This window comes from Botryllus schlosseri, chromosome 5 (assembly GCF_051294905.1).
Source record: "Botryllus schlosseri isolate E-star chromosome 5, Bs_hap1, whole genome shotgun sequence".
NCBI classification, from domain to species: domain Eukaryota; kingdom Metazoa; phylum Chordata; class Ascidiacea; order Stolidobranchia; family Styelidae; genus Botryllus; species Botryllus schlosseri.
The window spans coordinates 23424458-23440244 of record NC_137240.1 but is presented as its reverse complement, the minus strand read 5'-3'; the positions used below and the strand labels follow the sequence as shown (position 1 = coordinate 23440244).

The following is a 15787-nucleotide window of genomic DNA, read 5'->3' as shown; positions in this document are numbered from 1 at the left end:
ATAGCTTACGTAGAATTAAATAATATGAATATATTCTTAGCGATTAATATAACAAATATCACTAAACTTACATTATTTCTAAATTTTCTAAATAGCTTTGTGGCCCACCTCAAATGCTGCTGTGGCCCACCAGTGGGCCATGGCCCACCCTTTGAGAACCCCTGGTGTAGATTATGGTGGCCTATATCTACCATACGCATAAGTTCGTCAACACCAGGAAGTTTATCTGACCCATGCAATATATTGGGCATTTACACATGTAAACTGATGCTACCTTGGTACATTTGGAAAAATGTCAAACCCTTCCTATGTTTCTGTCGGCTTACCTCACATATCCATTTTACGGAGGCGCAACATTGAGTGTATAGTTACCAGTTCACTGCTGATTAATTTTATTGCGTGCTGTTCCATTCTGGGGGTCTTAACTTTCACCAATAGCAAGTCTTTACAAAAGAAAGTTTTACCAAATTTTATTGGAGGAGCAATTTTAAAGTGTATAAAGGTTGGGAACCTATCTTATAATTTGACAATACCTTTGTTTTATGTTATCCTGTAGATGAGGTTACTGCTAGCAGTGCGTTACCACACTATAGATTTACATATCGTGAGATTCTGTTGTGATTTCCAAATAATCACGTGTGTATAGGCTTATTTTATACGTTCCTACATTGCTGACGACATATGATATAGAGAAACTGGGGATATCATTAGTGCATCGGGACTGTTTAAATGGATGATCTCATCCAAAATAATTAGAATATAAACGTCGGAACATTTCCACACATCAAACAGAGAATATCACTTGAAAGGTTGGTCAAGTTGCAAACAGACATGGGGTAATCGCGATTAGTAATCGTAATCGATTACGACGATTACAGTATTTTCAAGTAATCGTAATCGCAATCGATTACATTCGAAAAAATCCCGAAATAATCGTAATCGTAATCGACTACTTCCCATATTTAATCGATTTTTTTTGTGACAAAACGATTACTTTTTATTTGTACAAGGACTGTGACATAAACTGAACACTCGTGAACAAGGAATACATATTATACCAGTTATTGAGAGCACAAGCGTCGGATTTTCTAATGCCACTGCTCATTATTACGTCAGAGGTAGCCTATTAGCTTTGCTCGTCTTTGCGTGAGAAGTATCCAGTCCACACATAGTAAATAAATATTCGGTGTACAATAGTGGGATTGTAAGAAAACCCATCGTGCTGTAAATCGGGTTGTCAATACATTTCAGACACCACTACCTCGCAACAGGATACTTAATCACCTCTCTGCCTAAGCAACTTGTGTATTGAAGTTTGGTTCTGCTTAGTTAAACTATAGAATGCAATAGTTCTATTCTATAGTTAAATGCAGTTTCAGTTTTGCTGCTTGGCGAGCAGTAGGCCCATATGGTACGAACCTACACCATGCAGACAAAGGCTTGAAATTTTGTACTCGTCAAATAAAACATTACGGTTTCCACAACGGCGCATTAAAATCAACAGCTGCTGATATATATCATAACTGAGCCGTTGGTTTGCCGTTTTCGTAATGGCAGCCTGCATTACATTATCTTTATTAAGTTGAAGGCAGAATTTTATGTTCACTTTCTCTTATTCTCATATTATTCTACTCAAAACGGGCGCCAATCACTATTTCGCAATTTTTTACTGAACATTTGGACCTGCCGCCATAGCCATCGACTTTTATACCATGTTAGCGTGGGTTAGAATCAGGATCAAAACCGCAAAAGTTTCCCCCACCCAAATATTGGTCTTGTGCCCCCATAGAGTAGTCAATTTTGAAGTTGAAGATTTAATTTATTCAATATTGGTAATTGCATTATATTGCATTTTTATTCCTATCTCAGCGCCCGATGGCCAGATTAACCTGAAGAGCAGAGGGCGCGTAATTCATAATTATAACATCTGGTATCTTGCAATAATTACTTTATTGTATGCTTTTAATTCGTGACCTCCGGTCTGTTATATAGCCAAAAGATATTGATTGTAGTGGCCCAAGCATATCAGACTAAAAGAAAAACTTGCGTGAGACGCACTCACGAATTGTCATGTGTAATGCTCTGTGGGTGCCCGGGTGACATTTGCGTCGTGGGCTCAGATTGAAAGGAATGGACTGTTAGTCACGCCCACCCAGCGCGGCTATTGACAATGGACACATACCCTAAGTTTCCGCCAATGTCGTTTTTTAGTAGCACACTTCGTGGAGTCTCATGTTGGCCGAAACTGCATATGTCTTTTGATGTGTCGAGGAGCGGTATTGAATGGCACCTAAATGCCTATTACTATTAATGATACATGCTTTATTTCATGAGGGGGAGACGTATGCATTTCGAAATCAATCTACCTAGACTTCTAGAGACATTTAAATCGCAAAGCTCAAATAGAATTTCCAAGTTAATGAAATCTCTCGAAAATACTCTATAATTTATGTTGGTTTACGAAATACTTTTGAGTAGCCTACCCTCCAACCACGCTCCCCACCCTATTGGGGAATTTGGGGTGCGGCAGTTATGGACCTGGCAAGAATGCAAAACGTTGTGTGCGATCAACCGTCCTCTATAAAATGGGCAATGGGTACATTTTAACGTAACAAGGAAATGTCCCATCTTTTGTAAAGACAGTTGTTATATCATTAGACCTATTCAGCGCAATCCATGTATTGTCTTCCAATATAACTACTACGATGCAAAATAAATATAATCGTGAGTAATCGTGATTACTTTCCCAATGTAATCGTAATCGTAATCGACTACTTCCTGATTTTGCTGTAATCGTAATCGTAATCGTAATCGCGTGATTCAGAAGTAATCGTAATCGCAATCGATTACATTCATGAAGTAATCACCCCATGTCTGGTTGCAAAAGTATGGAAAAAGTATCAAATATGGTATGGAAGAATGTTGCTATGGTATGGAAAATTGTCAAGTATGGTTTGGAACGATTGGGCGGGTATGGAGTATGGAAGATTCCCATTCCATACCATACCATACCATGCCCTGCTGCAGACAACTATCCATCCAGCACTACTGTGAAGCCGCCGGAATATGAACACGTCATAAATACGAATCTGCTGACTCATTGTCTACGCAGTGTTTCGCTCGTCGATGTACCAAATATTCATCACGGTAATTACATACTTTAATGGCAATCCACCAAATCAAAACAAAATTATATATTTCGAGTGCATGACAGTGACTGTGCATTTGTTTACTTCTGCTGTATTTGTTTTGTGTCAACTTGAACTCGGTTATCTTTCATTGCATCGCAGCCTTGTGGTGTATTGAAGTGAATTGAATTAGTTTCTGCAATGCGCCTCTATTTCAAACGGTTGCAGTGAATTCCGTACGTTGAAATTGGCAGTTGGTGAATTTGACACTTCCAATGTAATAACTATCATTATGAAATCAATGCAAAAATATTGTATTAATAAATTTGGAAATGAATATTTCACGGAGTAATAAAGTGAAGTGTAGTTATACGGCACTCGGTATCATTGTTTTCGGGCTCGGGTTTAGGTTTAGGCTAGTGTTGAGAGAGACAGATTTTATTCGGTAAAAATTACATTCAAAAATATACTACAGGCTGCAGCGATACGATCCTTAGGGATAATCCAGTCAGCTGCATCGAGGGAGTACTAAAGCGTCTTTCAAGTCGAGTCCCGCGTAAAGAATAAATTAAAACAGGGGTTAGCTTTGTGTCAGCGGTTCGGGGTTCGATTAAGTTAAAGACGTTGTGGTAGGGGAGGGGTGAGGATTAGGCCTCCGAATTTACTGATAACCTTTCAAAAAGTCTTTAGTATCAAGCCTCAATGTATGGCCGGAGGTAAAATCAGAAAAATATCAACTACTAGAGGTGGTTAAATTAGTCGTATTTGGTACTCAAGTAGAAGTATAGAGGCGTCGTCGTAATCTCTATAGTCAAGTACAGTAGAAGAAGCGAATTGCAATCCGCTAAATAACTAAGTATTTCGGCTTGGTTTTGCCATAAAAACTGAAAACTGTTGAGTGTAAGTAGTCCAAAATGATAACCACTTGAGTAATTTGTCCAAGTAGGCAAAATGAACATGAGTAGGCTACTTTAAGTAGAAGTGAAAGTAGCCTATATATGTAAACAGTCGAGTAATTATTAGCGCAAGTAGGAAAAACATACTTGACTACTCTGGAAAAGTAGAAATACTTAGTTACAGACCATCTCTGTCGAGGTCAGGGACAATAGCTGCTTGCTCATGGCCAGAGTTCACCCTTGAGCAACTGGCTTACTGTTATATAACGTATAGCCTGCGAGGGTATACAGCGAGTTCGTGGTCTACGGATAGCGGCTTACAAATATACTGGAAGTGAGACGAACGTCCTGACGAATGAGTCCTTGACTAGTAGTTAAACACACGACTATCGCCTTTTCCAGATATATTGTACGAATAAATCACACATGAGTCTATCTAATTAATATACGATAGGCATTGGGTTATATACCATGTACGAATAGAGATCACGTGATCACGTGCATGCATCATTGGTAAATGAATTGAACAGCGGTACGAGTACAAAATGTAAGAATTAAGGCAAGTTTTTGTTGCAGTCAAATCCGTGGAAAGTTGCACTTATTTTTTATAACAGTTGCAACGAAAAGTTTTCGCCACTTTCGGACCGTCACGGATCCCCGCGGACCCCCACGAAGTTTTAGTTCAAATTTAGCTCAATTATCGTGTAATCGTCGTCTGTCTTGTGCAAATGATACCTGCTGTATAGGCTTAGTGATAAACAGCAACGAAATGACTTTTCTTGAAAATAAGAATACACTATTCATGTAGAAATTTGGTTGACTGCTATTATTTCAAAGTGAATTCTGTAACTGCATTTCTTTAAATACGTAGTCGTATCTTGATAATTCGCGCCTCAATTTGATAAGAACAAGTGCCGAAAAGGTCATCAACATTCCAGTGGCCCACGCAGCGGCTCGTAAATCTCATGTGGCCCTTTGGCCGAAAAGGTTGGCCAGCCCTGACTAGCAGCTTATCTTAAAGTCATTATGGAAAAATCGTTGCGTAGGCTTATATCACAGGAGAAAATGGATTTTTTTTTTAATTTCGAAGTCACCATGATTGACCTTGCTTATTCAATTTTTTTGTTACAATCCCCAACAAAACATCTCTAAACAGCAATTTTTTTTGTATCAGTAGGCTATTGATAGCAATTTAGCAATAAATATGAGTCTGCACAGTAGGATATTTCATCTCAGATGACGACTCTGTGGATGATGAGCTCTGGAGTTTTACTAGTAAGGAAGCAAAACTGCATCGTGATTTTCCGGATTAAGAAATAATACAAATTAATTTATCAACTACTTCCAGGCTTCGCGGACCCCCGGTTGAGAACCGATGACTTAGATACAGTAAATTAGCACTAAAGAAGAGCTGCGGCAGGTATTTTTGGAGCTGGGCCGGTAAGATGACCTTTTTTGTCAACCGACCACGAAGTGGGAAAACTTTACCATTTTTTAGGATTTTCCTCCGGTTTTGCAAGTCTGAAAATTTTGAAAAAGTGTCCTCTTTTCAGATTTCCAAAATATGATACCCCTACTATAACATGCGATGTTTCCAAGAATTTCACACGACACGTAAGCGCTCACGCAACAAATAATATTACGATTGTGAATTATGAAATCGTAATTTTGGGTGCGTATTTCAAAGTATTTCGCTGACTATACCTTTAATAATGTGATAAAATGAATGCATTTTTAGAATAGTAGGATACTTTATCTACATCGTGTGCAAATATAAGCGTCTTAGTGATATGTTGCGATGCCCTAATGAGTGATAGGAATAGTTTGTATTGAAAGTTGCGTTGCCGCTATTGTGAAATCGTAGTTTTGGATGCGTATTTTAAAGTATTTCGCTGACTATACCTTTAATGATGTGATAAAATGAATGCATTTTTAGAATAGTATGATACTCTATGTACATCGTGTGCAAATATAAGCGTCTTAGTGATATGTTGCGATGCCCTAATGAGTGATAGGAATAGTTTGTATTGAAAGTTGCGTTGCCGCTTTTGTGAAATCGTAGTTTTGGATGCGTATTTTAAAGTATTTCGCTGACTATACCTTTAATGATGTGATAAAATGAATGCATTTTTAGAATAGTATGATACTCTATGTTCATCGTGTGCAAATATAAGCGTCTTAGTAATATATTGCGATGCCCTAATGAGTGATAGGAATAGTTCGCATTGAAGGCTGCGTTGCCGCTATTGTGAAATCGTAGTTTTGGCAGTGTTAGGATCAAGTCACTACCTTCGAGTCACGAGTCATTTCGAGTCATTACACATTTTGACTCGAGTCAAGTCAAGTCAATCGATTTTCAAAGGTGACTCGAGTCAAGTCAAGTCACTCGATTTTTAGAGGTGACTCGAGTCAAGTCGAGTCAAGTCAAGTCAAGTCACGAGTCAAGTCACAATTCAAGTCAAGTTGCCTTTTCGAAGTATGAGGCATGATAACGTCATTGCATTTTGCTAGCTGTCTAAAATACAGATTGAGTGGTCATTGATGTTGAACCGATGAACGAATATACACTCTAAATTTAGAAGTGTTGCTCAACCCGGAAAATTGAACACGATTTGTGATCCAAAATTGAACACTTAGAAGTGTTGCGAAGTGTTTAAATTTAAAGTGTTTACCTAAACAAGTGTTCAGTCTCAAAGTGACTGGTTGACCTGTCACCGGAACGCAGGGCTCAAAATGAAATCGGATTTTATTGCTTCATTAATAAATGACACTTATAACACCCAAACTGGGTGAATATTGAATAAATACGTGCAAACATTCAAATTTCCAATAGCTGCTATGACAGGGTTTTATAAATTCAAATCAGCAATTGAAACCGTTTCCGGAATAGTTCATGAAATCACCAACATCACAAATGGTTCAGAGCAAAGTCACTACAAATATCATGCAACTCACTCAATCATGGGAATGAAAACGATGCACTGGGATAGTGATAACAAGATATCATTTAGTGTCTTAACTTTTCGTGACAGGGACATGGAGTCAAATTCATTGGTTACGTCCATTAGCAGAAAACAAGATCAACGCAAATCATTACAACTTATGGAAAACGTATCAAATTATGGTTTGTAAATTGCAAAGTTCATTATTAACAAACAAAGCAAATGTATCAGTACCACTACCACTACCAAGAAAACCAACCACAAGTATTTCTTAATTCTTATGAAATTGGGCCCGCTAACCAGGCAACAAAAATATCCTAGTGCTTGCATTACAAGTATTTATATCAGGGTAATGCCTATCACTTTTAGTTTAAACAACACGAATGGTTTCTTCGATTCAATACAAATTTTGCAGATTTATAGAAAAGATTTTTGTTGTCCTTTACCACAGTATGCTGCAAAAAAAATGAAATCTGGAAGTCATTACGGCAGTGGTTCCCAGCCCCTCCTTTATGATAGCAAAAAATATCACACACCCCTTATCGTCATATCTTAAAATAAAAAACAACCAGAATGCTAGAAATCCTAACGGAAGGATAGTTTGAGGGCATGGAAGTTAATGGCTGCTAAGGAGAGAATAGTCCAACATGAAATTCTGGCTATACAAAGAGAAATAGCTATGAGATAGAGGTAAATCGCACCGCGTCAAAAAAATTCAGTTGACTGCAGTATCGCGCGTCCCTTCAAATGCTTTCACGCCCCCAGTTCGAGAACTCCTCCTTTAGGATATGATAACTCCAATGCATAGCAGCTCAAAATGTCAACAATCTTTCTGAATGCTCCACCTTCGCCGAAGCATTTTTATATTCTTGCGATCAGCTGCAACCAAGGTTTGATGAATCTTTGCTTCGAGGCGTGCCATGGCGGCTCCGTCTTTTTACTGGTCGACTCCGAGTGGTGCTCCTTGAAATATGATGAAATACCAAAGTTTTGAATATGCCAAGGAAAATTCTAAATTTTATGCAGAAATAAATAAAAATATTTCGGATAGGCAGGTTACAGAAGCACGGGAAAGGCGCTTGGCTACATGTGAAATCCTATCACTGAGTTAGAGTAAGACTAAAATTAGGAAAACGACTAATAAAAATATCTTTAATCAGGTCTGTATTTTTTTCTATTCGGCCATTTTGACATTTACATTAACATGGCAGGCATTGCCAGGCAACAGTGAAAATGCAGAAATGTAACTTTGAATGAAATTCATTGCAAAACGTTGCAGGTCTTTCTAAACTTGTATGGCCCATAAAACAAAAAGATTACCTGATTCAATGATAAGACATGCCCTCGGAACTTGAACATATATTCGTTTGTCACTCCCTTTGGCTTGAAGAAGAAGGCAGTTGACTTCATCAACCTCATGTTGCTGAAAACAAAATTGATTGCAAACAAGATCAGACAATAAATATAGCAAAATAAATTGTATTGATGGGGTTCGAATCGCTGTTTCTGTGGGTTCAGATTTCCATTATGATAATTGACATAGGATTTACATATAACTTTTAATCTAAGATTATATAGCTGCTTTGCATTTAGACAAGAAATATATCAGACAAAGGACACTTCGATCGTCTTTAGTGCAAAAACTTTGTTACATCTTATCGAAGGTGTTGAGAACTTTTCCTTCATTGCAGGAATTGTAACTGTTGTCTATCATTTAAAATCTTTCCTTCCTGATTAAATTTAATTAATGTAAATTGGAAATTCTCCTAATTTGATGTTCACCTAGTGCGTTATAGTTCAGTAAGCAATAGCTCAAATACAAGTTACACGAGCTCATTACGTTCAACTACACCTCTGTTCAATGTATACAGATGAAGCCTTTTTCAGCTCATATCGGCTCTACTAGATAGTTTGTGAGAAAAGTAGGACTGCAAAAAAACAACACAAATGGTGATATATAAAATTAATAAATAGGCTTACATAATCATACGTTTCCATGGGTTCTTGAGACAAACGTATGTATCGCATAAGATGACTGCACCGGGTAAAAAAAATCCGTTACGAGTGAGTCCTCACGTCACTGTCAACATTGTGTGATAGCGCAGGCACAGTAGAACAAGAGGGCTCTTTTCAAGAAGTTGACATCAGTTGGACGAATTTGAGGACCAATCCAAGACTATTGAATAGAAAATATTTGTTTCAAAAATTTGCAATAAAAGTGAACTAACTATTCAGTATTCAAGTAGATATCAGACTAGATACAATTGTGCGTGACAGAAGTGTGTCTTTCATAGAATAATTAAATAATGGAATGGAAAGTTGCACGTGACGCTACCACCAATTTTACTCTGGCACAGATAATCATTTTAGTGAATTTTACCCGCAAACATTCAGGAAAATCTTTATCACAAAAGTAACCGAGTGAAGCAGAATCAAATTCATTATCAAAGGATATAACAGTTTACTTACGAAACAATGCGATGCTTACCAGTATTTTAAACACCAAATGTATTTCAAAAAGGTGCCAATTGCAATAGGCCTACATACTACCTGCACATTAGGGCATTTTTCATATTCTTTCCATCAGCCGCAACCCGGGCTTGATGAGTCTGATTCGTGGCGTGCCATGGCGGCTCCATCTTTTTACTGGTCACATCCAAATGCTGCTCCTAGAAAATACGATAAATACCAAAGGAAAATTGTAAATTTTATGCAGAAGTAAATATAAATATTTCACACAGGTGGGCAACAGAAGCGCAGGAGAGGTGATCAGCCCCCCGGGTTGAGAACCACTGACCTAGCCCATTATAGTTCAGTAAGCAATAGTTAAAGTACACGTTACACGAGTTCATTACGTTCAACTACATCTCTGTACAGTGTACACAGATGAAGCCTTTTTCAGCTCATATTGAATAGTCCGTAGGCTACTCTGCGAGATTGTTCGTGAGAAAAGTAGGACTGCAAAAACCAGCAAATTACATAATCAGTGGTGATATATAAAATGAATAAATAGGCTTACATAATCACATGTATCCATTGGTTCTTGAGACGAAGGTCTGTATCACATAAGATGACTGTGCCGGCACAAAACCCGTTACGAACGACTCCTCACGTCACTGTCAACATTGTCTGATAGCGCAGGCACGGTAGACCCAGGGGGCTTTTTTCAAGGAGTCGACATCCGTTGGACGAATTTGAGGATCAATTCAAGACTATTGAAAAGAAAATATTTGTTTAAAAAATTCGCAATACAAATGAACTACTCAGTAATCGCGCAAATATCATACTGGATACAGTTGTTGCTTTCTGCAATAAGTTCTGCATGACAGAAGGGTGTCTTTCATAGAATAATTAGGAAATGGAATGGAAAGTTGCACATGACGTTACCACCAATTTTGCTCTGGCACAGGCATTATACTTCCTGGATTGTTAACAAGTTTAGTGAAATGTTATCAGCAAACATTCACAAAAATCTTTATCACGAAGATAACCGAATGCAACAGCATCAAATTCATTATCCAAGGATATACCAGTTCACTTACAAAACACCGTGACTCTTACCAGTATTCCATACAGCTAATACATTTCAAAAAGGAGCCAATTTCCATACATACTACCTGCAAAATGGATTTTAGTTCAGTTAGCGTATCATAATAAATTCAGGAAAGTCCAATTTGGGGATCGGGCAAAACAAATACTACCGCTTGTGATCCATGGTTTGTTGAAAAGATTGTTTTCTTGGCTGTGCTATTATTAGGACGAATTTTTGGACCTAAAAAAGGGAAGATTTTGACTAAATATTCCAAATTCACACATATTTTGACGATGAAAAACTTAATTTTGACCCCATGTACTTAAATTAGGTGTTTCTCACATAATGTTAGAATTTTACTACCGGTAGGGGAGATGTGGTACCGATGGATCACTGGGACCGAAAATACTTTGAAAATTCTCTATGATAATTCCATGATTACACTCCGTGAACTTGTCTACAATTGCATGCTGGCAAAATCTTTCCTCAGATACAAAAAAATTCGACGAGCTCGAGCTATGGGGTCTCTCACAGATGTTTTTTGTTTTTGGGGGTGTAAACTAAATTTAGATCGACATATACATTTTTCTTTGTAACCTTCAACACGAACAAACCAGCAATCATTTTTATTGTGAAGTGTAGGGCTCGTATCAGGCTATATAATGGCACCTATTATTTTTTCAGTACCTTCCTTGATTGGAATTTTTTTCGATTCATGTGTAAAATTCGTAGGGTGGGGACCGATGATACAATAGCCAAATCAAGCAAAATAATCAAGCATTCTAATCATGAAATAAATGAAACATGCCTACGTACAGAAAATCTTTATGTAATAATTGCATATGATGTTTTATCGCTATAACGAGGTATTGGGAAGTCACACTGTCGATTTTCGGGCAATATGTATGTACCCTCAAATTTATAAGTTCGAGCCTAAATCCAAATGTGATTTTATGACAACATTTCAATTATTATTTATTGTATTTTTTGACATTTGCGACTAAACATTCTTCTTTGGCTTGCTGTAGCTTAGATTATAATGCTGAGCAAGAAAAATTGTCACATCTGACTTTTTTAGGGTATATGTGTCATAGGTCCCCGGGTCGTGTGCCATTGGACCCACCGGACCGATGATACGTTCGAGCAACAAATTTTGAACGTCCATAAATATTTTTTTGAAAAGACGGATATTCATGTATATGTGCGCGATAGGTAGAGCTTGTATCAAAGTGCTGAGCCAGCAAAAGATCTGATGTGTTCGGCTGAACATTTTGGGGCCAGCGATCATTTTCCAATTTTTGATCCATCGGTACCACATCTCCCGTACTTATCTTTATTTGTGGCTGGAGCTGTCTGTTCTTACGAAGTAGTTTGACCTGAAAAAAATCTTTTGGCATGAAAACTGACAAATTTTTACATGAAAAAAACTTATTTTATCGAAATCTGGATCCGTGAATAATTCCAGTATTAGTTACATCTCATATTATGGTAGAAATACTTGAAACTTTGTTATAGTACAACGAAAGATACTTTTCTACATTTTCGGGTAGAAAGTGTTCTTCCTGACTAAGTAGCTTGGCAAGGATGAAGAAAGAACGTTCACAGTGGCAGTTGTTGGCAGGCAACACTGAAGTTGTACGTACACTGCACTCCCTCTCTCTCTCATTACGACAAAGTTGTCTACATCGCAATTTTTCATCATACGGTTTCCAATAGAACAGTGGTTCTCAACCTTTTTTGACTCGCGCCCCCCTTAGAGATGGTCAAAAAAATCGCGCCCCCCCCTGACCCCCCTTGCATTTATCGTCATGTCAAAAAGAGCACATCATCTAATACAGAGGTGGGCAACGTTTTTGATAATCATGGCCGCATTTCGATTACTTATGTACGGGGTGGCGTGATGCCGCATTCCAGGGCATAGCCGCAATGAACGATCTGGACACAAAATTCCTATGGTAAACTGTCCATATCCATTCCCGGTGAACTCCGGACTATTCTACTTTTCACAATGGCCTATTGTACGCAACGAAATCGCGAGTGGCAATGTTATGAATAGTTGCCGGGAGGTGCATATTGTCGCGCGGAGCGCGAAAATTTTTCAGGGCTGCGAACGAATTGTTATTTCTTGCCAATTCTCATTCCGGCTCAGATTAAGACGGGCGCTACTGCATTAAAATCAAAAAATGAAGTCTTGTTGAATTGCGCGGAGGGCGAAGAAAATTTCAAGATTAATTAAAATCTCTCGAAAATGCGGGAGTGAATTCGTAATTGCAATTTGCATGTCTACGGCCGCCAACATATAGCCTACTAATTGAATTAGGCGTCGAACGCCGCTCAAATTCCCTTCTACGGCCGCAGGCTGCCCACCCCTGATCTAATAGTATACATAAGGTATATCTTACGCCAATTTTGAATCGGCATTCCAGTTGTTGAGTCTTTTACATGACAAATTTCTCCAAACTTGTTTGAAAATAACAAAAAACATTGAACAAGACATCCATTAATTAATTTCAAGGTAGGTCACCCTGAGACTAATCCTGATGCTGGTCGTGAGTACAGAGCGCAAGGCGTCGTTCTGTCCTGCCAGGCTAAATTTGATCAGTTTTGGAAATTAATTAAATTGTGTTGATTTATAGCCTAATTGAGGGCGAAACCGGGCAACCTATGTTGCATCTAATTCTGTCTTAGGCAGTGCAGTTCGCAAGCTACTAACAAGAGCTGCCCAGCGCGCCAAGCTTTGGGCTACTGTCAAAGCTATCAAGCAATGAATGACTTACACGTGGGAATTGCTCTCTATATCTCCAAAGAATTTCAAAAATTTTCTCAAATCAAGTTGAAATCAGACTATACTCCGTTGAGCGCGGTTACTAGAGTTTGTATTTTGCAAGCTTTCTTGAATATGTAATAAATTTCATCTTCATTAATCGTCTTCTCATAATGAATGTGAAACACATGTTCGGACACGTACAATTTATACTGACTTTGTCAATTTCTCGCGCCCCCCCTATAGTGACTTCGTCAATTTTTCGCGCCCCCCCTGAGAGCCTTCCGCGCCCCCCAAGGGGGGCGCGCCCCCCAGGTTGAGAACCCCTGCAATAGAAGAAACAATGCCCACGCAGTCTTGCTTCAGTTAGGATAGTGCAGTAGGCTACGTTGAGCATTTGTTTCATTTGACAGTTTATGATTCACAATGAGCAGACGATGGTCCGTCTGCAACAGTAGGACTATAAAGTAGGCTACAAGATGTAAATTGTAAAATGATAAGTTCACCGACAGTGCAATCATCTATGATACAAACGAAATGCAAGTTGCCAAAAAAAAATTGATTTTCAAACAATTTTGGCACTTTTTTACCTAACGGTACAATTTTGACGGTTGCCGGTGAACCCAGCCCTCGGTGAACCCAGCCTCACAAACCCAGCCCTCGGTGAACCCAGCCCTCGGTGAACTCGGCCCTCGGAAAATTTTGTATTCACGGATTGAGTAAGCGGGCGAGATAACGTGACGCTCACATACTCTACGTGTTTGTTTTGTGGTATTCATGGTGTTTCTCGAATACTATGGACCTCGGTGAATTCCGCCCCCGAACAATTTTGAATTAAAGCTGGGAGCTGGGATATTAGGGTTGGCGGAGGTAGGATATTAGGGTTGTCGGAGGTGGGATATTAGGGTTGAGGGAGGGGGGATATTAGGGTTGCCGTAGGTGGGATATTAGGGTTGGTGGAGGGGGGATATTAGGGTTGCCGTAGGTGGGATATTAGGGTTGGTGGAGGGGGGATATTAGGTTTGCCGGAGCTGGGATATTAGGGTTGGGGAAGGGGGGATATTAGGGTTGGTGGAGGTGGGATATTAGGTTTGCCGGAGATGGGATATTAGGGTTGAGGGAGGGGGGATATTAGGGTTGCCGTAGGTGGGATATTAGGGTTGGTGGAGGGGGGATATTAGGGTTGCCGGAGGTGGGATATTACATATTAGGGTTGCCGGAGGTGGAATATTAGGGTTGGGGGAGGGGGATATTAGCGTTGCCGTAGGTAGGATATTAGGGTTGGTGGAGGTAGGATATTAGGGTTGTCGGAGGTGGGATATTAGGGTTGAGGGAGGGGGGATATTAGGGTTGCCGTAGGTGGGATATTAGGGTTGGTGGAGGGGGGATATTAGGTTTGCCGGAGGTGGGATATTAGGGTTGGGGAAGGGGGGATATTAGGGTTGGTGGAGGTGGCATATTAGGGTTGCCGGAGGTAGGATATTAGGGTTGGTGGAGGTGGGATATTAGGGTTGCCGGAGGTGGGATATTACATATTAGGGTTGCCGGAGGTGGAATATTAGGGTTGGGGGAGGGGGGATATTAGCGTTGCCGGAGGTGAGATATTAGGGTTGATGGAGGTGGGATATCAGGGTTGGTGGAGGTGGGATATTAGGGTCGCCAGAGGTGGGATATTAGGGTTGAGTTCACTGGTAATCCCACAATCAATGTGGCACCACATGCTGCACGCATCGCATTTCAATGACTGCGTGATCTACGCATGCCCTGACCTCCTTACAAGATCGACAAATCAGTTGATAATAACATTATTAGTTCAATAATTTATAATAATACTTGTTAATACACTTAATTACAAAAGTTCCCGAGGGCCGAGTTCACCGAGGGCTGGGTTCACCGCGGGCTGGGTTCACCGAGGGCTGGGTTCACCGAGGGCTGGGTTTGTGAGGCTGGGTTCACCGAAGGCTGGGTTCACTGGTAATCATTTTGACATGTCAAAAAAATCGCCTTAGTTTACACCTTACCACTTGGAATAAACAGTACAGTGTAAAATGTGTTGCAGTTGAAAAACAATCAAAACCGTTGCATGACTGTCATACCGGTATTCAATTGCTGACATTGCAGTACCTGTCCACAATGGACAACATTATCGCCTACATAGGGATATTTCAGTGTGGATAGAGAGAACATCCTCTTATCTATATATCAAAAAAGACCACCGTGATTCTATTAGAAAAAGTACGCGATATGGGAAACACTGATTATTACGATGGGAGCATTATATATTTCCGATTGGAAAATTTTCGAATATTATAAAAAGCGGTTGCCAGATAATTTTAACCTGCATTTATGTCGTGTTTAATACATTATAGCCAGAGTTGGAATAGCTTGGTATCCTTTTACGAATACTAGGTATCCTAAACAACATATTGAAAGCCGTTTCAAACTTCGGAAGATGTATGGAGCTGAGAACCATCGAAATATATCGCGGGGGACATAGCGTAGTGGTGACGATAAGCGCCTACCAT

General features: G+C 39.4%; 1 long non-coding RNA gene across 2 annotated transcripts; it reads right to left on the bottom strand.

Annotated features, from left to right (window-relative positions):
- Positions 1-6586: 6586 nt before the first annotated feature.
- LOC145439428 (uncharacterized) lies at positions 6587-9608 on the bottom strand. 2 transcript variants are annotated; one of them, XR_013915207.1, is made up of 4 exons: positions 9517-9608; positions 8947-9142; positions 8287-8389; positions 6587-7929 (listed from the first exon to the last, which is right to left on the bottom strand). It is a non-coding gene; the product is annotated as an uncharacterized LOC145439428 (long non-coding RNA). The 2 variants fall into 2 exon arrangements; XR_013915208.1 differs by lacking the exon at positions 9517-9608 and having other exon boundaries at positions 8947-9332.
- Positions 9609-15787: the final 6179 nt, after the last annotated feature.